At 40.3% G+C, this 25,678-nt stretch overlaps 1 protein-coding gene across 3 annotated transcripts in view; it reads right to left on the reverse strand.

Annotated features, from left to right (window-relative positions):
- Positions 1-23,461, reverse strand: part of LRRN1 (leucine rich repeat neuronal 1) — a 40,525-nt gene extending 17,064 nt beyond the window's left edge. The window contains exons 1-2 of one of the 3 annotated variants that reach the window (XM_055342921.1): positions 14,064-14,148; positions 10,173-10,246 (exon numbers count right to left, since the gene is read on the reverse strand). The gene's annotated coding sequence lies outside the window, so the exon portion shown is untranslated. Of the gene's footprint in view, positions 1-10,172; positions 10,247-14,063; positions 14,156-22,985 lie in introns of those variants that run through there. The other 2 variants (XM_055342918.1, XM_055342919.1) reach the window with 2 other exon arrangements.
- Between the last annotated feature and the right edge of the window lie 2,217 nt (positions 23,462-25,678).

A 25,678-nucleotide genomic window follows, 5' to 3' on the forward strand; every position in this document is an offset into this window, starting at 1 on the left:
ATTTTTTGGCTTCAACTAATCAAAGGCAAACAAGCTAACCTCCCTGTGAAGTATGAGAAACACAAATTGTAAAAGTTGGAAAAGGCATCTAACACATCTAAAACACCTCATTTTCCAGAGAAGTGACGTTACATGTTTCGAAGACAAACTTAACTCCATTCCTATTCTCCAAACACCTGTTTCTTTACACTATAGAACTCCACACTATTTCACTTAGAATAGGGTTAGCTGAAATTTATATTCTTGATCACTTGGGCAGGAACTAAAATTCTTTGAAGGATTTTACCTTCTAGTGCTCTATTAATCAATTATCCTTTATTAGAAGCATAAGAAAACATCCTTCAATTTAGGGAGTGAAATGGCATGTTTAATAACCATCATCTTGACCTTTGATTAGGTAGATCAGGGATAGGGTGGACAGCTCAATCAATCATGCTGATGGCCAACTTATAACAAAAAATTAAGTCAGGTTAGCTTAACCATGTTCGTTGATTTTTTTTTTAACGCGGCAGTGAATTGATCATAGTTGATCTATTCTACATAAGCATGGCCAAATCCCAAGTTTAATTTTTAGAATGCATATATTAAACTTCTCTTAATTTGATAATGGATAATGTGTTGCAAACTCGTAAGGGCACAGAAATTCAAATGTAGGAAATATAAAGTGGATATGAACAATTAGTAGGAGTTGGAAATGGGCATTCAAGATAGAAGAGGCCTTATGAATAATATATTAGGAATATATCTAATTTTAATAACAAACATTTTTTTAAAAGATTTTATTTATTAACTCATGAGAGACACACAGAGGCAGAGACACACAGGCAGAGGGATAAGTAGGCTCCCTGCAGGGAGCCCAATGTGGGACTCAATCACAGGACCCCAGGATCATACCGTGAGCCAAGGCAGACGCTCAACCATTGAGCCACCCAAGCATCCCAATAACAGACTTAATTTAATAAAAGATTTACTATATATTCACTGCTATAGTGAATATATAGTAAACTATTTTCTTTGAGAAATTGTCACTTGTTCAAGATCTCAAATAAGATAGCAAGTCAAGGGCAGCCCGGGTGGCTCAGTGGTTTAGCGCCACCTTCAGCCCAGGGCATGATCCTGGAGACCCGGAACCCCCCCCCCACTTCAGGCTCCCTGCATGGGGCCTGCTTCTCCCTCTGCCTGTGTCTCTGCCTCTCTCTCTCTCTCTCTCTCTCTCTGTGTGTGTGTGTCTCTCATGAATAAATAAATAAAATCCTTAAAAAAAAAAAAAGATAGCAAGTCAAGGACATAGGCCCACACCCTAAAGCTATCTAGTTCAGAATCCCTATCTGGTAATTTCAGGAAGGTTGAGAGGTAACATGGTACAGAGGCTAAAGCACTGGACAACAGTTAGGGGGTCCTTACCTCTCTAGTTTTGGCTCCAACTCAGATCATGCAGGCTATCTGCCCTAAGTTTAAGTGTTGAGGTTAGGCTAAATCTAGATGTCTTAGGGCTTCTCCAGCTCCAGGATTTTAGGCATTTGATGACTTTTTCCTGGGTTTCTACTTTTAAAGGCACCCATATAAGCAGCACTCTTCATGGCTAGGAGCAAAACACTTGGTCCTGGCTTTTAAAAAAACACGGTGTTTACTTTTTGTTTTGTTTTCATTTTTTTTTTTTTTTTTTAAAGAAAAGGCATGGTCTCAAGAGGCCGACAGAGCTAAATCCATATCCTGGCAGTATCTATGGTGCCTTAGATAAATTGTTCACCCTCATGGGTCTTGGTTTCCTCATCCGTTAGGAGATAGTTCTAGATCTGCCTCATATGGGTGAAGATTAAATGAGGGAACGAGGCTTGAGCAGTGGTGGGTACAGAGTAGAATCTTGACAATCATAAAATTCCTTTGGAATTCTCAATTAGAAAATGAGAGTCAGGTGCTAAAAACCTAAGTTAATATTTGCTCTTCCAAAAAGGAAATTAATGGTTTTCTTGAAAATTATCTAGAACAGATATCCTTCCCTTCCTTCCTTTCTTTTGTTCTTCCTCCCTCCTTCCTTCCTTTCTTTTAAACCTAGCCCTTGGGATGCCTGGGTGGCTCAGCGGTTGAGCATCTGCCTTCGGCCCAGGGCATGATCCTGGAGTCCTGGGATCAAGTCCCACAGCAGGCTCCCTGCATGGAGCCTGCTTCTCTCTCTGCCTGTGTCTCTGCCTCTCTCTGTATGTCTCTCATGAATAAATAAATTAAAAATAATAATAATAAAATAAACCTAGCCCTTATTTGGTGCTTTGTTTTTTCCTCATAACATCCATGGGAGGTAAGCAGTATGACTGTCCCTTTTCACATTGAGGAAACCATGCATAGAGAAGTAAGTAACTTGCCCAAGACATGCAGGTAGACAGTGATAGAGCAGGATTCATAGATAGCCTGGCTCCAAAGCCTGTGCCCTAAACACAGTCTCAAATGTCACATGGTCATCCCAAAAACCCTAAGTTTTGAAGTGTATAAACGGGACTGTCGATGAAGTATCAGAAGTATACATTGGGTGGTTGGGAGGATTTATAGCTCTTGAAAACAATGCAGTCTTTGATGGGAGCTCAACAAATCATAGTAAAAACCCAGGGATGACTCATCTCTTTGCCAAATAGGTTGGTTACCACTGAGAAATCTTGTGTTTCTGAGGTCCCTCAGGAAATGATAGAATAGATTTCTAGAATATGAGAAAGGTTTTAAAGCAAAGGCACAGAAATATTTCTGCAGTTTGGTTTGCAATGAATTTTATAGGGGAATCTGGTAGTCCCAAGATTTTTATTTTATTTTCTTATGTAATACGATATTCAGTACATAAGCAGGTGTTCTCCATCAGACAAACAATGGACAGGGCTCAGAAAAATCTCAAACTGCAACCCCCCCGCAAGCATCACATGACTGCCTTCAATTTAATTTGAAGTTCAATTCTCCCCTCTTTTACAACTCATTTCCAGGATGTATTTTCAAAGGCAATGTCATTTTTGGAAGAAAAAAGTCACACATTTATTTTAATGAGACCATGCTAATTAAATCTTTGCATGCTAGTTACTTAGGATTTCAATTTTGCAGTTTAATGGTAAGCCTCTTTAAAGGATTCTCCTTTGCAACTATGTTAAAAAGCATACCTCCCTCATATGAGTGGAATGACATTCAAAGCATTTCTGTTCTTAATTGTCTTAGAAAGAAGTATCCCAAATGAATAAAACCCTATACCAAAGGAAAAAAAAAAGTAAAACAAGGTATGGACATTTATTATATTTTTTAAGATTTTATTTATTTTTTTGACAGAAAGCACAAGCAGAAGCAGCAGCGGGGAGAAGGAGGCTCCCTGCTCAGCAAGGAGCTTGATGCCTGAGCCGAAGGCAGCTGCTTAACTGACTCAGCCACTCAGGCACCCCAAGGGTGGGCATATAGGACACACTTCCATCTTAGTTATTCTAGGTGCAAAATACAGTAAGCAAAGGGAATTAAATTGTTAGGCCATGAAAGACAAGAAACATACTTTCCAAATAATGAGGTATTTTCTAGCATATAATCACTTCCCATTATTTACATCTAATGTTCATTGCAGGGTCATTCTGGCTCAGTAGTAGTCATAAGAATAATAGCAGTTAGTACTTACTAATAAGCACTTAGCTTTTTCTATGCAACATGCACAGCATAAGGACTTCACACAAACTGTTTTATTTAATGCTCACAACTGCATGAGGTGGGAGCCATCTTCCCCCCCATTTTTACTGATGCTAAAATGGAGACTCAGATATAATAAAACAATCTGGTCAAGGTCATGGAGCCAGGAGAGTGGTGGAGGTTCTACATGAATGCAGGCATCTGAAGCTAGAGCCCAAATTATACTCCTCCCATCCCAGCCTTTCTGGACAGGGGGAGTCCTTGCTAATATTTTAATCTGCCAGAACTAGAATTAAGTATCACAGGACAGGGACCCTGTTTCTGTTTTGTTCAGTGAGTCATCCAGGGCCAGGCACTAACCTGCCATCTACCTTGTGGGCACTCAGTAGATAAATAAAATAAGTGAATCAGTTAAAATGTGCTTTCCAGGTACCCAAATGTAACAATAATTTTAAGCTTGCAAATACAGTCCTGCTGGGGCTCTTCTTATACTTGGGCTGATACAAAAACAAACAAGAACCCTTGCCATTTAGCACATATCTGCTGCCCATACGTCCGAATCCTGGTGATTTAGGAAATACCTGCTCTCTGATTCATTCTTTTCTACAGACTCCAATAAAATCTAGATTCAGACTAAATGCAAAAGAGGTCCAATAAACTGGTGCCTAATTTATTAGAGTAATTAAACACTGACAGGGTGTTTACTAGGTCACAGGGTCAGAAAGACCAGACCAGACCATGCCCTTAAAGAGTTTACAATCCTGTGGGGAGAAAAGACAAATGCCCAAATGACTCTGGAAAAGAAGATAACATGTCAAAAAGGAGGAATGAGTGAGTAGATTATGTGAATCCTTGGGAAGAGCAGAAAGTTGCCAACCTGTGCTGGCTCCATAAGCACTAGTCAGTACAACTCTCTGCAATGCCAGAAATGTTCTTTGACACTTCCTGTATGTTAAGTATTAAGTAGTAAATATTGAAATGCGGCTGTTGTGAATGAGAAATGGAATTTAAAATTTTTGACTAGTGAAACCATACATTTCTGTTAAGCCAACCAAGTTTTGGTACTTTGTTGCAGCAGTCCTAGGAAACTAATAGAGTGCTCTATGTGCATCAGCTACTCCTAATTATTTTTATATGAATGGTCATTTTATTAAATACTTAAGATGCTGACTCTCCTCACCCTCCTTCTCCCCACTGCATACCTACTACACATAAGAATTGATTATGAGAGGATCCTTGGGTGGCTCAGCGGTTTAGCGCCTGCCTTCGGCCCAGGACGTGATCCTGGAGACACGGGATCGAGTCTCACATCAGGGTCCCTGCATGGAGCCTGCTTCTCCCTCTGCTTGTGCCCCTGCCTCTCTCTATCTGTGTGACTGTCATAAATAAATAAAAATTAAAAAAAAAGTTAAAAAAAAAAGAATTGATTATGAAAGGAAATGTTTTCTACGGGTTGTCTGTAATCTTATGGATGGTGAGACACCCATTTCTTAATTTTAAAAGCACCGATAAACTTAATGATCTTTGCTGCTGCTTCTTCTAGGATCTAGCAAACAAGACTAATGCTTTTTATGATCTCAGCTTTACGCCAAAATAATTTTTCCTTCAGTATTTTAAAAGTCATACACCAGATACACTTTAAAGAATTCCTAAACCTATGATCTTTTGACTATCTTTTGAAAAACCTGAGATTCTGTGATAGGCAAAGTAGGACAAGAAAGTTTTTTTTTTCTTTCTTTTTAAGAAATTAGCTATTTGCATTGCTGGAATCATAAAGTAGCAATTTAATATTATTGAATTGAGAAACTGACAGAAGGCTAAACAGAACAAAACATGAACCAACAACTGGGCATTTTATTGCTCCTTTTTAGTACCAGCAAGTGTAGTGATATAAAAACTACCATAAAATCAATTACTTTTATTCTTTTTACAAATTATTTTAATTCTCCTCCCATAATATGTCTATATGAAATAATTGCTTTGTAATTACCGACATGATTAAATGTTAAATAAATGTAAAATCTTCAGTTTGGCAGCCTTATATGCCTAGAAGGCTCAGTTTCATTACTTCTTTTTAAGTACTTCACAGTATATCGCTTAGTATTTTCAACGCAGAGAGATTTCACCATGCCATGTTAATAAATGTTGCATAAGGAGCCAGTTGCTACAATGGCTCCTGATTATACATTCAAAACTACAGACAGACCAATGAAATAGCACACTTATCATAGTTGGCACTGAAAGTATCAATATGTAGGCTGCTAATACCAATACTGTAGATTTTTGGATGCTAATCAAGGAAAGCGATCCCATTAGACTGTATCAGATTTGCTTTTGCTCTTAGACCAAATTAAAGTTTAGTTCGTAATAGTGAAAATACTTCTTATCAGGAAAATGGCAAGCATTGTCACATCCTTTTCAGAGTATTTACTGCATTTTTCTTTGCTCAAAGAGTTCTATACCATCTTTTGTTATATTCTTTAATCCACTAATATCTTAACAATGTGACATTTTAACAAAATTTTTACTTAAAAACATAAGACATCCAATGTCCTTAAGGTGGGAGCCTATACTTCTAGCTCTGATCTAATGATATTTCTCTAAAGAAATATTCTCCGCTTAGAATTTGCCAATTAGGAGACTAACTGCTGTTTAAACTTTAGACAGAAAATCTCAAAAACATATCCCTTCCACATTAAAATGTTCCTTTAACAAGTGGAGACTGATACACGGAAGTGTACATATATTTAGTATTAAAGTTCCTGCTACTCAAAGTTAAAGACAGCCCTGTTCGGGTAAATGACAGCATTTGCCCTTCAGCTTGATAGACCTCAAGCACACTGTATTTCTACAGAATGCCATCTCTTTTAAAGAAGCAAATAAAGCCACCTGCCCCTGAACTCTTAAAATAAACTTGGCTTCAAGTTCTTTTTTGCAATTATTTTTTTATGACTGTTCTAATAAAAGAGTTAAAGAACTTGATTTTCTTCATCATCGCGAGAATGAATATAGTAAAAAGTGTGCCTGCCTGTTCAAATCTTCTCTCTGAAGGCTTGGGGCTGCAGTGGCTCTCTAAGGAAATGTCACAATGGCCAAAAGACAGGGGCAGAGAGGATTTAGAACAAAAGGGGCAGCGCCATGGAAAGTGCTTTATGATCTTACAGCACCCAATGGAGGCAGGTGTGATTATTCTTGTTTTACAAATAACTTCAGGGCTCAGAGATTACAAATAACTCAGGCTCAGAGATCCGAATTCCCACAGCTAATTCGTCAAAGAGCTGAGATTAAATTCAAGTTTGTTGTGTTTTTAAGTCAGAGCCTTTTCTGTGATACCACCTGTTCCAATCATCTTATTGGATCTCCTGAAAGATTGTGATTGCATATAGCATTCTCTTATGTACATACAAGAAAACTAATTTACAGAGTAAAACTTGGGTTAGCCAGAAGATTAAGGGAATTTGTGAATTTAATTTTCTGGGCAGCTGAAGGTTTCCTAAAAAAATTTTAGTTTCAATTTTTAATACCCTTGTTCTTGCTTTTTGGTAAGGGTAGTTATGCTTTAGGTTTTTTTTTTTAAGACATTTTTCTTCCAGCCCTGATAATAAACTCATATTGGAAATCTTTTTTCCCAAATGGAAGGTCTTGGTTATTACTTATTTTCTTCCAGTTTTCCCTTTTCTCCTAAAAGCACACTCCAGAGGAAAAAAATTCTAGTTAATTAGAATTTCTGGTAATCACGTTTTAAAATTGTTTTGGTAAATGAAAATCAGGTGAAAGCTACTTCCCTGAATTTGAAATTGTTTCTTATTATAGGTTCTTCTTGATGCCAGTGTGTTCCCCTATGTTAGTATGCATTTGAAACTAATGGTCCAATACTCAAAGTGCTCAGATTGTTGATGACCCGGACACCATAAATCCACCAGAGCACTTTAGTGGGATGGTCCTTAATTACACAGTTTAGGCTTTGTATAATCATATTGTGCAAAAGAACAGCTGAGAACATTAAAATGCCAGAAGGCATTATAAATCATAGTGTTTTCTATAGTCTTTCTTTAACTCCTGTGTTTTGTTAAATTGAAAGTAAAAAGAATAATTTTAGTTGAATATCTATATTGTCATTTATAGCCATTAAAACATACAATTATGCAATGCTCTTTAATAAGATCATCTTTATTATTTACCTCCAACTCGTCTAATAGAAGTTGCAGTTATTTTTTTAAACTTTAAATATAGGAATCATTTTTGTCAGTGAAACAAAATTAAAATGATCTCTAAATAAAAAGGCTATTTCTTAATGAAATATAATTTAGATAAATTGTAGTGCAATCCTATCTATCTAGAACTAACGTGCACCTTAAAAGTTTTCTGTAGAGCTTTAGGTTTAAGGAGACACAATTTAAATTGTGGAATATTCAAATTGTTAAAATGGAGAAGAAATATATTTTAATGTTGGTTTATTACTTCAAATGATATTTAAATAAGAATAAGGAAGACCACATTTGAAAACAAGACCAGCAAATGAGATTCATTTTCCTGGAGAATAAGGCAACTTTCAGTAGTAAGCTTCTGCAACATGGCATAAAATGTGTAGCTTATTCTTGCTTTAGGGCTTTTAAGTCTCAAAAATCTAGCACCCATGTTGGCAGTGAAGAGCAAATTCTGGGTTAAGAAGTAATACCATCACCGTGGGCTGGCAATTCAGTAACATTCCAAATGCCCACAGGAATGATAGAAATCAATCCGAATAATGGTTTACTGAGCAAGAATTCTGTGTAAGGCTCTGGTGGTCATGGGGCAGGAAACCGTGCATTCTTGGTGAAGGGGAAGGTGTATGAGAAGCAGTGGCACCCTTGGTTAATTGTCACCATTTCCTTCCAAATGTGATGATGTTCAGAAACATCATGTCCATAGCTTAAAACTGGTACTAGTGGTGTATTTACACCACAGAAATTGGCGAACACTATGAATCAGGGTTTTATGTTTTTGGAGAGCTGGTTGTTAAACATTTACCAGCAAACCATAGATGTAAAGGTACCAAAGCAACAGAGCCTGAATAGGTATATGGAACAGTAACTGTTTCATTTTTATTGGGATTTAAGATCTGCCAAGCTAGGAATGGAAATCAAGTCAGAAAGATTGGATGGTACCTAGATATGGAGGCTCTTACTGCTTCACTAAAGAGTTTTTTTTTTTTTTCATTTATTATCCTTGTCCAAGATCTAGCAGAAAACAGATGGTACACTCAAAAAGGAGTGACTAAGGAAAGTTTTAAATAGCGACCATTTACAAGGCATGGACAAGGTTAAGGCAGACTCACAGAGGATGACCAGACACCTCTGAGTTAGCTGCTGCAAGAAGCAAAAGCCAACAAGAAGCCAGGTGCTAAAGGATCCACTGAGGCAGTCTGTTCAAGTCTGATGCTCAGAGTACAAAGAAAAGTGGAGAAGGGCAAGATGGATCTGGAAGGGTATAGAAAATATCCAGCACAATCCTACAGCAAGTGGGGATCACTAAATGTCTTACAATGGGAACTATGGGATCATTTCTATAATTCAGAAAAATGTATCAATCAGCTATGTGTTAGACTGTGGAGAGGGAACATGATGGATATAGGGAAACTCATTAAGAAGCACTCACAATAGGTGAAATAAGAGGTGATGGAACTGGAATTGTGATAGTAAGAACAGAGAAGAGCCATATTTAGGAAACAATGGAGACTTAACAAGTAGAGAGGTAACTTACATATAACCCTTGACTAGATGTAGAAATGGGGAGGGAAGAATTGAAAATAATATCAAGGTATTCAGCCTGTTTGACTTTGAGGAAAGTGGTTGCCAAAACAAGATAGGGGGATGCAAAAGCAAGAGCTCACTTTGAAAGTGGGCTGAGTTTCCATTTGTGTGATTAGAGGGTTGGAAGAGAGAGAGGTTAGAGTATGCTTTCCTCTAGTTCTCTCTGCTGGGCCAGTTTTTGGTGCTTATTCCTCTGAAGAAGGCTATGGTATACTCTTGTACAGCCATAGCTCCTTCTGGATCCTAGATACCACTGCATCTCTTTGACCCTTTGGTGATGTGATTTTTAGGGTGAAAATAGCCAGCAGGCATTTGGAGTTTGGGAGTGAAGTTATAGAGAAGTTGGATGTTTTTCTCATGAGGGTATAGTATAGAAAACTTAAGATCTCAAGAGGCATAGAGAGAAAATGAAAGGGCTCAGTGGAGCCCGAGATGTACCACTACAAAACACAGTACAAGTTGAAGGTTAACTCTGCATCTTACTGAAGAGTAAGTCACTACCTCCACCATCTCCTTTGATAACTACTTGGTGATAGCGTCTGAATTTAGTTATATGTCAATACAAAGATGGAGCTAAAACGAATTATTATAGGGACATGCATTAGTAACTTAGTGTTGAAATGATCTCTGCATTATGAATGATAATAACTGAGATGAGGCAGAAAAGTAGATCTCTCCATGGAGGACAAATCAATAACAACTAGGTTTTATGGTCATTAGCACCCTAATGAAATTACTTACCATCTAAATCTCTTGGAGGATCTTGAACATTCAACACCCATCACCTCTTTCATGTTAACACCAGCCAGATGTGGCTAAGTACAATTTACAAAATGGAGATCATGAAAGATTCATCCACAATAAAAGAGAAATGTATTACAAGGGGGCAGGGAGAGGCAATGGAAAGCAAATAATAAAAGAAGATAAACTAAATCACTAGACATTGTGTACCACTTTCACATACATTATATCTTTAACCAAGAGTCATAGAAATGAAGGAGATATTTTCTTCCTGGTGTGCCCTTTAGCTCTTGGAGGTTGGCATGTGCCAGTCCAAACATGCCAAGTACCAGCATGCACTTAACCCAGATAAGACCCTTGAATCCTTGCTTATGTGATTCATTTCTCCAGACATTAAAGCCTTCTGTCATCTTCCCCTCCCCCTTCCGTGATGAGATTCAACATATCCCAATCCCTCCATGCATAATGCACACTCTCTTTCTGTGGAACTTCATACTAATTAGCAATTCTGTTTTCTCTGAACTCCAAGTATGCTTTGGAGGAAGGGGTGAAGGAAGGTTTGAGATTAATGATCTCCCCTTTTTTCTATTTTAAGCCACACTGGTCTCTCTGTTCCTCAAACCCATCAAGCTCCTTCAGATGTCCAGGGCTTGGCTTACAAAGTTCTTCCTTTGCACTCCTCCTGCTTCAGTAATTCTCATTTACCCTTGAGATTTTGATTGAAATGCTATTTCTTTAGGAAGGATTTCTCTTAGAATCCTCCATGTAATATTCTCTTCTGGCCTTGTGTACTTCTCTTTCACTGGAGTTAATACAGCCATACTTCCACATTTACTTGTGTGGTAATTGGATTAATGCTGTTACCCCCATCAGATGGCAAGCCATACATCAGAATTACTGGCCCACATTTTGCTCCTCACTGTATTACCAGCTCAAAGAAAATGATCTGCACAGAGGTGGTGTTGATATTTGCCAAATGACTGAAGTTGATAACTCTCGTGTTCTAAGCACTGTATCAAATGCTTTCTCACATATTCTCATTGCGAACCTATGGGTTCATATCATTCTTCCATTCTTTGATGAAAGAGCTTGGGGGTCAAATAAATTGAGTCTTTTAACCAAAATCATACAGTTAGTATGTAATAGAGTTGCAATCATACACAGACCCATCTCATCTGAGCTGTTTTCTTTCTGTTTTGTCATGGAATTTCCATAGATGATCACTTAATTATTTTCTGTCTTGTTTCTGTTCATTCTTTCTCCCCAGTGAGTCTCAAAATTCATTTGGGATGGAAGTAACATGATGTACACTTTTTTCATCCCCCACATCACCCTTCTAATGGCACTTGATATTCTACATGCATTTAATGAATACTTTTTGATTAATAACACTTAATATCATAATATCATAATATCATAAAAGCATCCCCAAATGAGTTCAACTTTCTGTAATAACCTCTCTCAAATAGTAATGCAGCACATCGCTGATATAATACAGATTTATAATCTACTCATTTCCACCAAACTATATAGGAAATAATTTTGTAAAAAAATTTTAGAAAAAGCAGTATGACAAAATAGATAGGATATGAAAATCCCTTTCCTCTTTCATTCATTGACTATTTGCTAAGTGCATTTTCCATGCGCCAAGTGTTCTGGTTGCAAGGGATCCAAGTCTAAGTAAGTCATGGTCTTCCCTCACAGAGTTTCTGTTGGTGGTGTTATTAGAGAGATGAAAATAAATAATCCTAAATTAAGATAACACATCCTATACTTGAAAACAAGCAAATGGGGGAAAATCAAGGACATTGTGACTAACTCAGCCAGGAGGAAAACCAGAGCAAGTACCTGGTCCTATATATTTATCAGCTCTAAAATACTGGACCAATTCTTTGCCTCAGATTTCTGTATCTTAAAAATGAGGATAATACCTACCAGAGCTGCTGTGTACTTCTCTCAGCACACTTAGAAAATGCTACTTATTGGCCTACAAGAGTTGCCAGATGTGACTAGCTTGGTGGTGGTACTTGCTGTATCCAAGAACTAAGACTATAGGTATCTCTAATTACCTATAAATGCAGTCACTTCTTAACTGGGACACTGATTAGGAAGATTAAATAAGACAATAAAAATGAAGTTCTTTGTAAATAACTATTATTTACAGCTCCAAAAGAATTCATAGAATAATGAGGCAGTTAATACATATTCTTGATGTTCTCCTTCATGTGTATATGAAAATCTATCTGCTAGCTATAACAGGGTAGAGGCTATGTCTCCTTAAGGGTTACCCTATTTGGCTTGTCTGATGACCTATTGCTTCGTAATTGACCCTGCTGTCAAGAGGACTCTTGGTTATACTGCATTGGGTTCTAATCTAGTCCCAATCAGGAGTCTTGCAGTTTTGTCTAGAAGCAAGATGAATAAGATGATGATGATGATACCAAGAATCAACAATAACAATGGTAGCTGCATGATTTATTGAGCACTTACAAGATGCTAACCATTGTTCTAACAGTTTTACAGGCCCCAACAGCTTTATTATATAACACTGGATCCCTCAAATTTGAAGCTTTTGCATCTGTTAGTTCTGACAATGTCTTGAATTCAGTTCCTCTTTGAGGAATGGTAGCTCTGAACCAAATCTATTCTCTTTGGTCAGAATTACAACTTATAACTTATATGAATTACAACTTAGGGGCATTGTTATCCTTTCAGAGTGAGAAAAGAGAGTGGATACAGAACATAATATAGAAACAAACAAAAAAGGCTGTAATGTATTCATCTGTCTGCCTTTTCTTTTAAAGCATGTCAGCTGACTTAAGATTTCTTGAATGTCTGGACACAAAGATCTCTCTTAGGGTCCACCACAAAGGTGACAACCATGTGAACTACTGATTTCACAAACGTCTAGTCTGAATTTTGTTGTCTCTTAAAATCCCTCCACTTGTCTCTCAGTGAGCATCCTTGGAATGTAGACACCATACATTCAGAAATGTCAGATTTCAATAGAATACCACTTCTACTAATTGCTCCTATTTACAAAGTACTTACGTTGGTCCAGGAATTGTGCAAAGGGCTGTAAATGCATGATCTCATTGAACGAATCCAATAATTCCATAAGGCAGGTTCTATTATTAACTCTACTTTACAGATGAGGATACTGAGAGGTTCACTTAAATCACTCCAGACCACACAGCAAAGATGCAATTTTGGAAGTAATCCTTCCCAACTCTGAGTCCTGCCTAGTTATCCCCTCTCTTTGCCCTGCCTTGAGCTATACATTCTCTATCATTATGGTAGTCACTCACATTGTTCTGATGTATCACTTGCATGTCAGAAAGATCCCTTAAAGCAAAACAATCTTTAAAAGCAAACTCAAGTAGTTTTTAATATTGCTAGCAGTTTTAAGTTCTTGTAAAAATCATTCAACACTTTTCATAAAATTCAGCAATCTAAACTCTGCAAATATCAAAGATAATAACTTTTCTCAAAATTAATCATTTTACTTCTTTTTCTGTGTAACAGAAAGATGTTTTCCAGTTTTTAGAGACCTTCTAAATTTAGACAATGATGATATGACAATGTGAGATGGTAATGATTAGGATAATGCAATCTTTATGCATTTCTATTCATTAAAATTTTTTTAAATCTTAAATACACTTAAAAATGATGTTAATGGGGCACCTGGGTGGCTCAGTTGGTTGAGCACCTTGATGCTCAGTTGGTTGACTCTTGATAAAGGCTCAGGTCATGGTCTTGGGGTCATGGGACTGAGACTAGCGTTAGGCTCTGCACTCAGCACAGAGTCTGCCTGAGACTCGCTCCCTTTCTCTCTTCCCCTCCTCCTGTTCTCCTTCTCTCTCTCTCTAAAATAAATAAATCTGGGGATACCTGGGTGGCTCAGCGGTTTGGCGCCTGCCTTTGGTCCAGGGCGCAATCCTGGAGTCCCAGGATCGAGTCCCGCGTCGGGCTCTGGGCATGGAGCCTGCTTCTCCCTTCTCCTGTGTCTCTGCCTCTCTCTCTCTCTCTATGTCTATCATAAAATAAATAAATAAATCTTTAAAAAAATAATAAAATAAAATAAATAAATCTTTTAAAAAATGCTGTTAATAATGCCAATATCAATTTAAAGAATAATTCAATGATGATTGGTTAAATAAAAATACTAAGGTAGATTTTAAACTTTAAATAATAAAATGCATCATCTTATTTTATATAAACCTTACTTTAATAATGGAATTACAGAATGTTTAGGGCCTGATGGGCTACAAGAGGTAGTCTAGTCCAAACCTTTTGTTTTATAGCTGTAATTAAAGATGAAGGAACAGCCCAGTGCCTTAACAGTGCAGTTTCAGAATCAGACAGATCCAAATTCACATTCTTGCTCAGCCACTTACCAGCTCTAAAACTACCTGTCATTCAGTCACAGAGCCAGTTTTTTCATGTGCCCTTTCAGGACATGAAAGGACTGCTATAAACTGAGAATTCAAAAAGACTCTCTCCTCTAAAACAGATGTGTATTCATTCATTCGACAAATATTTATCAAATATACACTAGTTGTGTAACCTTGGGCAAGTTACTTGTTTTGTGCCTTAGTTTCCTGCACTGTAAAGTGGGTATCCACATTATAGAGTTTTTGCAAGGATTAAATGAGTTAATACATATAAGGCGCATGGGATGGTTCCTGGCACAGTATGTTGGATATCATCATTACCATTCTCCTACTGCTACTACACTCTATATTAGGTAATATAGTGGGGCTCTGGGGATATAATTCAGGAATCCTGTGTAATATTTTCCTCCTAATTACTGAAGCATCGCTTTTGCATGGAATGAATCTCTTGCTCCAGTGTCCCTCCTGAGGGTAAAGCCTTTTGTAAGCTTCTTTACTATGGTTCTGTTTTGACAGTACTATCTATCCTTCATGCATGAAGAGGAAAATATCTCACCAGCATTTGCCCACATACTCTGTTTTTCTTTCAAATGATTTTGAAGACGCTCAGGGTTTTTTTTTTTGTTGTTTTGTTTTTAACCTGGTCTCCCAGGTGAGAAACGATGAGTTTGCGAGTATGTGAGGAGCTTGGCTGGGATTCCAGAGCCAAGTTGTCCCCAAAGGACATAACAGAACTAACTAGTCCTTTGAGGGTTTTAAACCTTACATGTAGTCTTCACTACATAGAACCATAATGAGCTGAAAGAACAAGCAGAGAAATCCAGTTAATTGCCACTCCAGTGTTTTCAGTGGTTCTATCATGGTTGGATGAGTTACTATGGATTCCATCAGTGTTTTGGAAACTCTCAGGACATGGGCTGAAGTCCTATGTAACTATCACTCATGATCTTGGCAATCATAGAATTGTGAAGATGAAAAGAACCTTGAGTGATCGATCGTACAGCTTCTCAGTCTTCCTTCTCACAAGCAAACATTACACTATCTCAGAGAAGTGGGAAGTTACATCTTTAAGACCTTGAGAGAAGGCTCTTTACAAAACTCATTTTGATAAACAAGTCTTACTATTGAAAACAAAAACAAACTTCTCTGTATGGAATCTTACACACGAAGTTAAAATGCCTCTGCCCAACAAAACCAGAAAACCATGCCACTGTTGCTTTTCTTTTGTAGCAGAACACCCTCAATTCCTGCCCACGTTCTGGGATATGTCATTTTCTTATCCTAGCCATCATTTTTATATGAATGTTTCTTCCCAGCTTGTCACAAGTATTTTTTTAAGCTTCTTAAGGTCAGTTTAAGGTAAGATACTAGAGAGAAAGTCTGATTAGTCCTTAGGTGTCTGGGAAACCCAGCTTAAATTTCCCTGCATGATATATTTTAATTGATACATCCCAGATCCTTGCTCTACTTAGTAACCCAAGAGCTAGAGTGCTGAGTCACTGTCATATTACCTGTTCTGTCATCATAGGCCAGGGAGTAGGCTTGGTGCAAGCAGGGAGCCTCGGGTCTTATCCCAGATTCAGCCTTACCCTAGACGTATGACCTTACACAAATTCAACTTACGGTAGGATAAAGAAAGTTGCAAACCTTCTTCTTTTACAGTGGAACCCTAGAAATGTATTAAGTGACTTGTCCAAGGTCACACTGAACTGTCCATGCCTGTGGTCCCTTAGTTATTGAAAAAAAAAAAGGAGAGAAAGAATGATACTTGATGTCCCAGAATGATACAGGTCAAATGAAATACATATTTAAGGACTCTGCAAAATGTTCTAAAACACAAGGCATTATTCACCTTCTTTGTCAATGAAGCCCATCTTTATGCAGCATATGCTATTATAGGTTTCTTATAACTGACTTTCATTCTGTTTCTAGATTCCTCTTCTACTTGCTCAAGGCACTGAATTCTAAGCAACGTAGAGGAGTCTACCCTCCTGGGTAGTAACCATCCCACTCATTTGTGTTCAGTGAGATTAGATTTAAAATTGTCTCCTGCCAAACACTGTGTTCCAGGTGAAAGCCTGTTTTGTGAATTCACCATAAGGTTTTTAAAAGTCTTTGCTGATGGCCAAAATCTGAATCAAGGCTCCTACTTCTGTACTTTTGTATAGCTCACTCTTTCGCCATCACAGCACATTTTATTGCACTTGTCATTCCTTCTGTAACTCCTAATGGACTTTAACTTAGCCAATGTCTTTTAGAGCATAGTTTCTCAAAACTTTGATACTATTAACACTGAACCAAATAATTGTGCTGAGGGGACTGTCCTATGCATATTAGGATGTTTATCAGCATCCCTGGCTTCTATCCACTAAATGCCAGTATTATCGTCTACCTTAGTTGTCACAACTGGCAGAAATGTCTCCAAATATTGCCAAGTTTCTCCGGGTCAGGTGGGGGGGGGGCGGCAAAATCACCCCTAGTTGAAAACCCCTGTGTATGATCCAGCAGAGTGCCTTTTTCACTCCATAAATATTTGTAGAAGAATACATGACTGATGGAAACAAAATGCTTCTGATGGATTTAATGTACAAGCTGCAGAAAAATCAAGCTAATTTCTTTTGGTTTTAGTACCTCCTATAACGTCTGGCACACAGCTGGAGCTCAGTATATATTCACTGGGAGAACAAGTGTTCCAAGACCATAAACAGCTTCCTGTATCCCAGGTAAAACTATTTCCCTCAAGAAGGCCCAGGTGAGGTGATAGGAATTGTCATATTAGTGGGAGAAAATTTTTAAAAGAACAAAAAATTTTCTTAGCTATGGGATTAGAACCAGAAAAAAATACCTTGTGGAAAAGAGCATCATGGCTATTTCCCCAAACCTTTAGCTCTCCATCCAATCGTGGCATTTAGGGCAGAAATACAATTCTTTCAGGTGGTAATGCTAGAAACATCTAGCATTCCTGCATCCTTCAAAAGTCCTCAGTTAGGGACATGAAGCACCGGGAGGGTTGCAGGACATCTACAGGACATCTAGAAGGTCATACATTCAGTCATTAGTGTCAGAGCTGGGAAATGAGCCTGTGCCTTCCTGACTCCCTGTACAGTACTTGATTACAGTGATTATTATGGATGCAAATTAAGACTTATTACTATTGTGAAATAACAATGCAGGTTAATGATATTCTTTATTGCCATGCTAACATTTTTTCTAGAGGGGAAAATTATAGGCATGAAACCAATTAAGCAACCTTTCTTTCTTTGCAAAGCTTTTTAGTGTTCCTAAATGAAGATTCTCTCTTTGTGCTTACTGCTTAATAGTGCAAACTGATTTTTTGTCTCCTACGTCTTAGTGAGATGGATGCTAATACTGGTGCTGTCTTTCTTTCCTGTATGAATTGAAAATGACTATGCTAATACATTATCTCACAAAGGGCAGGCCTAAATAGGAAGAGCAAATATTTTGAAATGAATATTTAATGAGCATTCTCCTATAGAGGTTAGGCATTGTGGAAATGCCTCCTTTGGAAATCTTTGTGAGCCAAACTCTTGCAATTGCCCTTTCCTGGACACCACTGAGGGACAGCTCTCCTCTCATGATTGAAATGGTGGCTCCAGAAAACAATGCAGATTAATTTACGTATCTCCGAAACTTTACATAGTTGTCCTTCATTCTCAGTTCTACAAAATACAAAAACCTTTCGTGTAGAAGGATGTCATGTCACATGTATATTGTTATTGTAACTATGGTAACCAAAAAATGCCACCAGTGTGTCTGTTTCATACACAAATGAGGGGACAGCTGTGGAATCCACATGTCTGCCAGTGGTATAATGGATATGAGGTAGGATGGTCTGGGTCAGAAAATTACAGCTCATTTGTATTAATCAGAGCTTTCAAATACCATTCCAAACCCTTTGCCATAAGCAGTGTAAATGGAAGGCAATAAGCCACTGTAAAAGCACTTTCATTCCATAGCTTTCAAAATGAAGTGTTGTAAGTAGATGTGGAAGCATCTTGGGGGAGGACTCTCTCGTCCGCGTTGATGGAACTTCGGTGCGTATCACTGAAAGTTAAAGTTTAGTTTCTTTGCCTGTCAGGGATGATTTTCACTCCAGTAAGTATAATGGTTCCATCTGAGTTACGTGTTTGTTGGTTATGGTACTGGAAGCACAGCTTTCACAAACCCTGTAGCAGTTTCACTGAGTAAGTTATCCTTCCAAACTCTATTCTCTCAACACGGTCATGTTACAAATGAGAAAACTGAGGACTGGCAGGGTCATGAAACGTCTAAGAAAACCCAGCTAGGACTAGATGGTAGCTTTCTTACCAACCAAATAATGAATAAAATTGCTAATAACATCCTACCTTTGCTAGACCTTTTAAAAACATCCAAAAAGTAAAAAATAATAGGTAATACAAATGTTTCTCTTTAAAAAAGTTTAACATCAAATAGTATATATTTTAATTATTGAATAATATGCATAACAGTTCTATATGTGCTATAAGTCTGAAAACGTATACTATATTATTTTCTGATGTATTGTAAATGCAATGTCAACTATGTATTATGCATGCATTTGTCTATGTTTTAAGACTTGGAGGCTATCCCCTGTAATATATCTGTAAAGTAGGCAGACGGTAATATGCTAAAACAAAAAACTTAAAAAACAAACTTCAGTTAAGAAGATTTGAAGAGCAAATGGTTCCCTTGGATAGTAACTACTGAATTTTACAGATAGGGTTCAGCTTTTGTCTACATTCTATACTTTAAGCCCAAAACAAGAGAGGATACATGTTTTCCTGACTTCATCTGTATAATTATACATTCACCCTGAATAAAATATTAATCAAAGCTCTATTCATGAGTCAAAGAAACTTCCATTGTTCCCAGAAACCAAAATATGATTCTAAAATGGAATTTGCTTTATCTCCAGATTGGCTTAACCCCAAATAGATATTCAGCATAATAATTTTGAAAAATTAAATATAATATTTAAGCAACCTTACATTAGTGTTCAAGTGAATCATTCAAAGAACTATTATTTTGTAGCTTAAAATAAATTTTAAGAAAGCATTATGAAAGTCTAGTAAAAAGTGACATGCAGATCCTATAATTTACTATATTTTATTTGTGGGGTATGGCTTATTTATGGTGGCATAAAAAGCCCACCATTCTGTTTATTTATAGTCATACTCAACTGGCTTGGAAAATAGCAATATAACTCTGTAGAGGCAGATTTTCTTTAGTACCTACCAGTTTGTTCCCTTGAGTGCCACTGCTTTAGGATATGTGGTAATTGCTCTAGCAATTCAGGTCAAGAAGCTAGCTTTAGCAGGGACTAACCAGAGAGAGAGATCAATGGTTGAGTTTTCCTTGCTTTTTTTGAATTCCAGACACTGTCAATAGCTAGGTGTAGTATTGTTCAGGGTCAGAGTCTGCAGTTAGATCTGGTCTAAGATTTTATTTAGCACGGTGATTTTTTTTTTAAACAATAAGTACTTTATTACTTTCATTTACCAAGGAATGAGCTCTAATCATCCCTTTTATTAGAATTGCAGAATAAAGATTTCACACAGGCAGGATTATAACCTAAATAAGTTCTCACAAATGTAAGGCTGTGGTCATTTTAAAGTTACCTGGTTTGTTTCAAAAATATCTAGATACTTTACAGTAAAATGGCTTATAGTCTAGTTTAGAAAAGTCAACTATTTTATAGTTAACCCTCAAGTCCATAATGAGGACAGAATCTTGGGCTTAAGTCACATAAGTGTTTATTATGATTTGTTACTTTCTGACCTCTTGATAGCTGTAAGACACAAAATGTAATCTTAGCTATAACATTTTCTTATTTAAATTTGACTCAATTCATGTTTCCCCTCCTGGGAAAATACTGCCTTATGTGTAAAAGTCACTGAACCAGCAAAAATAACTTAAAGGAAACACGTAAAATAGCAGACTAACATCTGTTGTGCACCCCTCCCCTGCAAACACCAAGCCCTCAAAACAATGTTGTCTTGGCAGGGTGGGGGTGAGGGGGGCGTATTTTAATGTCCCTTTCAGTGAATATATAGAATACAGGGGCAAGCACTGTTTAGTGAATAGGTTCTTTTTCCCTTCAACAGTGTTTCTGACTGACAAAAGAGGGCAAGGGGACTGGCTTGTCAGTAGGTATAATCCCAGGGCTCACGTGCAGCCCACACTGCCAGCCCTTTGTTCAGTGGTCACACTGCTCCAGGAGGTGAGCAATGCGGTGGTCTATTAGCTAATATTAGACAAGGCAGAAATTTCCCTAGTTTGCCGTCCAGTGCATGACTACCTCTCACTCATTGTGAAAACCTCTCAGGTTGACTAGGAACATGATGGTTTCATCACCTTCAGGTCTACGAGTTTGATGCCTTAACAAGCAAAATAATTTTGATTGAACAGCAAACATTTTTCATGTCAGCCAACTACAATTATCTTTTCCTATCTGAAGATGGAGAGCAAATGTGAGCAGGAGGTAAAATTACTAAAATAAAAAGAAAAGAAACTCTAAAAGTTGGAAGGTCAATTCAGTAATCATCTCAAACCACCAGAAATGGACTAAAGTTACTGCCTGCTTCACATAAACATTTTCCTCACTATCCAGCTCAGAACATCCACCTTGAATGTTGCACAAAAATACTCCGCCAGGTAAAGAGCAAGTAGTACTTTGAGCTTTCAACACAATAGTACTCAGAGAATTTGGCTCTTGAATAAAGGTGTCAGCAAGCCATGGAATTCCTAAACAGAAAAACTCACACTGCGCCTTTATTCCATTTTCTTAAGGTCTATTGTTAACTAAAGACTCCTTGTCTTTTCAAATTCCTTCGTGTGAAAGGATGAGGCCAGACATCTGCCAGGATTCGCTCACATTTGCATGCAAATCAGAGACTTCGGGACACACATGGCCAAGGAGCCAACAACACCACTTTTACTCTAGACTTAACACTGATCAAAGTGTCTTCCTGAACTTTCAACGTCTCTAGTCCTAGCTCTTCATAATGAAGTAATGAGCATATCTGAGTAATATTATTTAGACTGTGGCGGCAAAGCGTACTGCAAACAAAACAACATACTGTCTTTCAGAAAATCCTACCAGCGAAAGCCCAAGTCAGCAATACCTGTTTCCCTCACTGAATCTCCCTTTTCATTATGCAGATCTGGAAATGAAAATGCTAATGGTGACATACAATTTAGGAAAGGGGGATCCATTTTCTTGGACTCTTGGCCTTTGCCCGTGTAGTTCAAATGCCTCAAAACTATTCATACCCGGTCATTCACTCATTCATTCACTCACTCATTCATTCATTCATTCACTCATTCACCGCCAGGCTCTGTACTTAGCCCTGTGGCTACAGCTGTGAACCCATCAGGCAAGATCCCTTTCTCCCGGAACAGGGACCACCGCCGCGTCTCCCACTCCGCGTATCCACCTCGACTCCCTCGCAAGGGTCCCGGGACGGGTTTTCCACCAGTCCTGAGGGCCGGGTCCGCTCCCGTGGCCGGATCTCTCCACACCACCCCGGCCTCCCAAGGCAGGGACTGGTACCGCGGGAGGCGGTGGCGGCAGGGCCCTGGGAACCGCCGCGTCGGGGGCTGCCCACACCCCCTCTCCACGCTGCACAAAGGACACTCGCTGGCAAACTTTCCTTGCTCCGACCCCGACCGAGCGGGGAACCCAGCACCGGGTGGGTTCCTGGAGCCGATGAAGGCTTTCCTGACATCTGAGCATCCCTTGGCAGCCCCCTGAGGCTGCTACTCCTGGACTCAAAACGTGTAGGGTGAGGTCTTTCCCCCATTTACACTGCCCGACAATTGAGTAGGTTCTTCCGAATGCTCTGACTTCATCACACCCAGTGCTCTGTGAATTTCGTCCCTTGCCCCTTTCTTGATCAACCAGGCCACAGCCAAGCCCTCCTCCCTCTTAGCTCTTCCCACTCCCGGCCACCTTCCTCTCCCGTCTGCAGGTTCTCTTTCCAACTCCCCAGACCCCTGGACGCGGTTCCCATCCCGGCAGCCCTCCTTCCCCTGGATGCCCGGGCGCCACCCTCCCCCGCCTTGGTGCCTGGAATTCAGCGGGCTCGCCTCCGGTCACTGCCCTTTGCCCATTTCTGTGTGGCCTTCAGTGCCAACTGTATCGCTGTCCCCCACCACTGAGGGGGTTTTGGGGAGCGGGCTGGTGAGAGGGAAGCAGAGGGTTACTAGAGTCCCGCTTCCCAGACTTGGCCGTTTCCCTGAGCTCCAGGAGCCGCGCCCCCTCGTCCCCCGCAGGCCCGCGATCTTACCCCGCGGTCCCCCAGACCCTCTGCGGCCCGCCACGCCGCCAAGTTTGCCTCGACTTCCCCAGCTGCCGCCCGAGCCTCCCGCCACCGCCCGGCTAGGCGAGCGCACTTACCCCGAGGCCCGGCTGGGGGTGGGGGGTGTGGGGTGTGGGGTGCGCACGGACCCGCGGCGGCGGCAGCAGGAGGAGGAGGAGGAGGTGGAGGAGGAGGAGGCCAGCGGGCTGAGCGGCGCCTCCCTCCCAGCCCGCAGCGCGCGCTGCCTCCTCGGGGGGCTCCCAGCAGAGCACCCAGACTGGAGGCGAGGCAGCGACAGGAGCAACAGCCGCTGCGCGGGCCTGGGCTCAACCCGACTCTCGGGGGTTGGGGCAGAGGCGGGCAGGGCTGGGAAGGAGGGTAGAAGTAGGGTGCAGAGGGCGAGGCAAGGGGGCGACCAGGTCCCGAGGAAGGCGCCCGGGGCAACTAGGGATGCCACCGCGCGGATTCCGCTGCCCGGGCCACTGCCAGTGGCCCCTGTCCCCAGCCGGAGCCGGAGGGCGCTGCGGGCGCTGGCGCACCGGCCTCGCCTAGCTCCGCGGCTCGCTGCCGGCGCCCTCGGTGCGCCCCGCTTTGTGCTCCCCGCAGCCGGCGTGCACCTGGTGTAAGCAAAAGCGGTCAGCTGATGGGCTGCGCGCCGATTGGCTGCACCGCGGTCTCCTCCCCTCCCGCCCGACCCCCCCCCCCCGCCCGGCCTCCCCCTCCCGGCCTCCCGCCCCCGGCTCAGCCCCGTGCTGGGGCACCATCTGTAGCCCGCCCAACAAAGGCGCCGCGCCGCGGGGCTCGGGTGGCCCGGGTGGCCCGGGGAGCCCTGGGCCGCCGCCGCGGCCGCTGCAGGGAGCAGTGGGCCGCCGCTTTTTGTCGGGGGACGACAGGCTGCGGCTGGGTTAGGGAGGCAAAGCGTACTGCCGTTTCTTAGCAAAAGACATACCCCCCCCTCCAAAAAAAAAGAAAGAAAAAAAAAAAAAAAGCCCTTGATAGGAGGCCAGGCTAGGTACAATGGAGCCCAATCTCTACGCAACATAGAACTTGGGCTCAGAGGCTGATAATCAGACAAAATCCAACCAGAGGCAGAGCCAAGTTTCAGTATGAAATCTGACCTTCGCCTTGTAATGCATGGCGATTACTTGCAAGGCAGCTGTGCTCACCACCATACCACCAACGCCGCTCTCTTGGTGATTACCTGGGTTGTGTGTTTGCATTCCTAGGTGGCTATGGAACTGGCTGGTGCCCTTGTGCCCTTGTCCTGGGAAGTAGTATTTGCCGACTCTTAAATGAATGGTTGAAGCCACTCCTCATTTAGGGAGGCTTCAGGAAGACAATTCGGAAACTTCTTAATTACAGCTTTCTGATTTGTTTGGTGTCCAAGTGTGTTCAGATAGCCCGAAGATTAGGGATGTGATCTATTGAAAGTGGGGCTGAGAGCAAAAGGTGGAAGTGGGTTTTTGGAAACTGCACCTGAACCTAAATCTCAACTTCTAGTGACCAGCTTAGAACCAGGCTGGTGAGAAGCCTTTGGTACTTGTCACTGGGGAATCTGCTGGACAATTATTAACCCCTTACTACAGAGCAACTTCAGGCCACAATGTGGTGACATTTCCTCATGATGTCCAAGCTTGGAACTTTTGGAGAATTTGGAAGGATACTTTATTACAGAATCATCTTTTGAATTCCTTAAAGACATAGTGTAAATTTAATAAGAATAATCTATCCTGGTCTCTTTAGTATTTCTTGATGTCCTTCATAGATGTCTGATAAATACCGATGCTAGTAATGTCCATCTCCTTTATGCTATCTTGAAACTATCATGGAGATACCAGTGGGTCACAGTGGGCCTTAGAAAGCTCTAGGGAAAGGAGACTTTAGGATTTAGGGTAGAAGGTAGGTGAAGAATAGAATAGCTATGTAAAAAGGCCCATTGCAACTAGGGTAAGAGGGTAGTGCCTATAAATTAATAAGATTTAAGAACATTCTAAGCAAGTGGAGTTGAGCCTTTTCCAAGATTCATGCTTTTCTCTCTTCTCCCCTATCTCATACTGATTATACGCAAATTAGAATTTGTCTGAAAGAAGGCAGGCTTCTGGTAAAAATATAGTACTTGAATGATACGGCAAAGATAGAGCACAGATTTCTTGGGGAGTCCCCTTTGGGTTTTCCAGCCTGTCTTTCTGGGAATGGAGGGGAATTGATGCTGTATCCTGCATAGTGTTATAGTGGGGCTTTACAGAGCTATGTCCTAGGGGACAGTTGAAGCAACTAATGGTGGTGGGGAATTCTCTTCTTAGGAGGCAAGATTAATAACGGCCTCCAGGTTTTGGAAGAGATTTCATGAGAATGGTATAAAGTCCAGACAAGAAGAAACTAAATCAGGCACCAGTGTATGAGGCCAACACTGCTTTAAATCCCAGTACTGCAGCTTATGAGATGTGTCCCTCTGGTGGAGCCTTAGTTTCCTTGGCTGTAAAGTGGGGTAATAACTACCTATCCCAAAGGGTTGTGCTGATGGAAGGAGTGAGCACATAAAATGCTTAAAGCAGTTCTTGGTATATAGTAAGCAATCAATAAATGTAAGTAGTAGGCATTATTAGCCAGGTAATGAAGACTAAAGCCAAATATCGGATCAGACAGATGGAATAATTAATTCATAAAACTGATACGGGTGACCGGATTTCTTAAAGGCATTAGCACCCACCAATGAGAGAAATAGACTTTTCTCCCAACTATTCATTTCTTTTAAAAATCAGCATATCATTTATTTAAACTTATTTCCCTC

The sequence above is a fragment of the Nyctereutes procyonoides genome, unplaced genomic scaffold (genome assembly GCF_905146905.1).
Source record: "Nyctereutes procyonoides isolate TBG_1078 unplaced genomic scaffold, NYPRO_anot_genome, whole genome shotgun sequence".
In the NCBI taxonomy this organism is placed as follows: domain Eukaryota; kingdom Metazoa; phylum Chordata; class Mammalia; order Carnivora; family Canidae; genus Nyctereutes; species Nyctereutes procyonoides.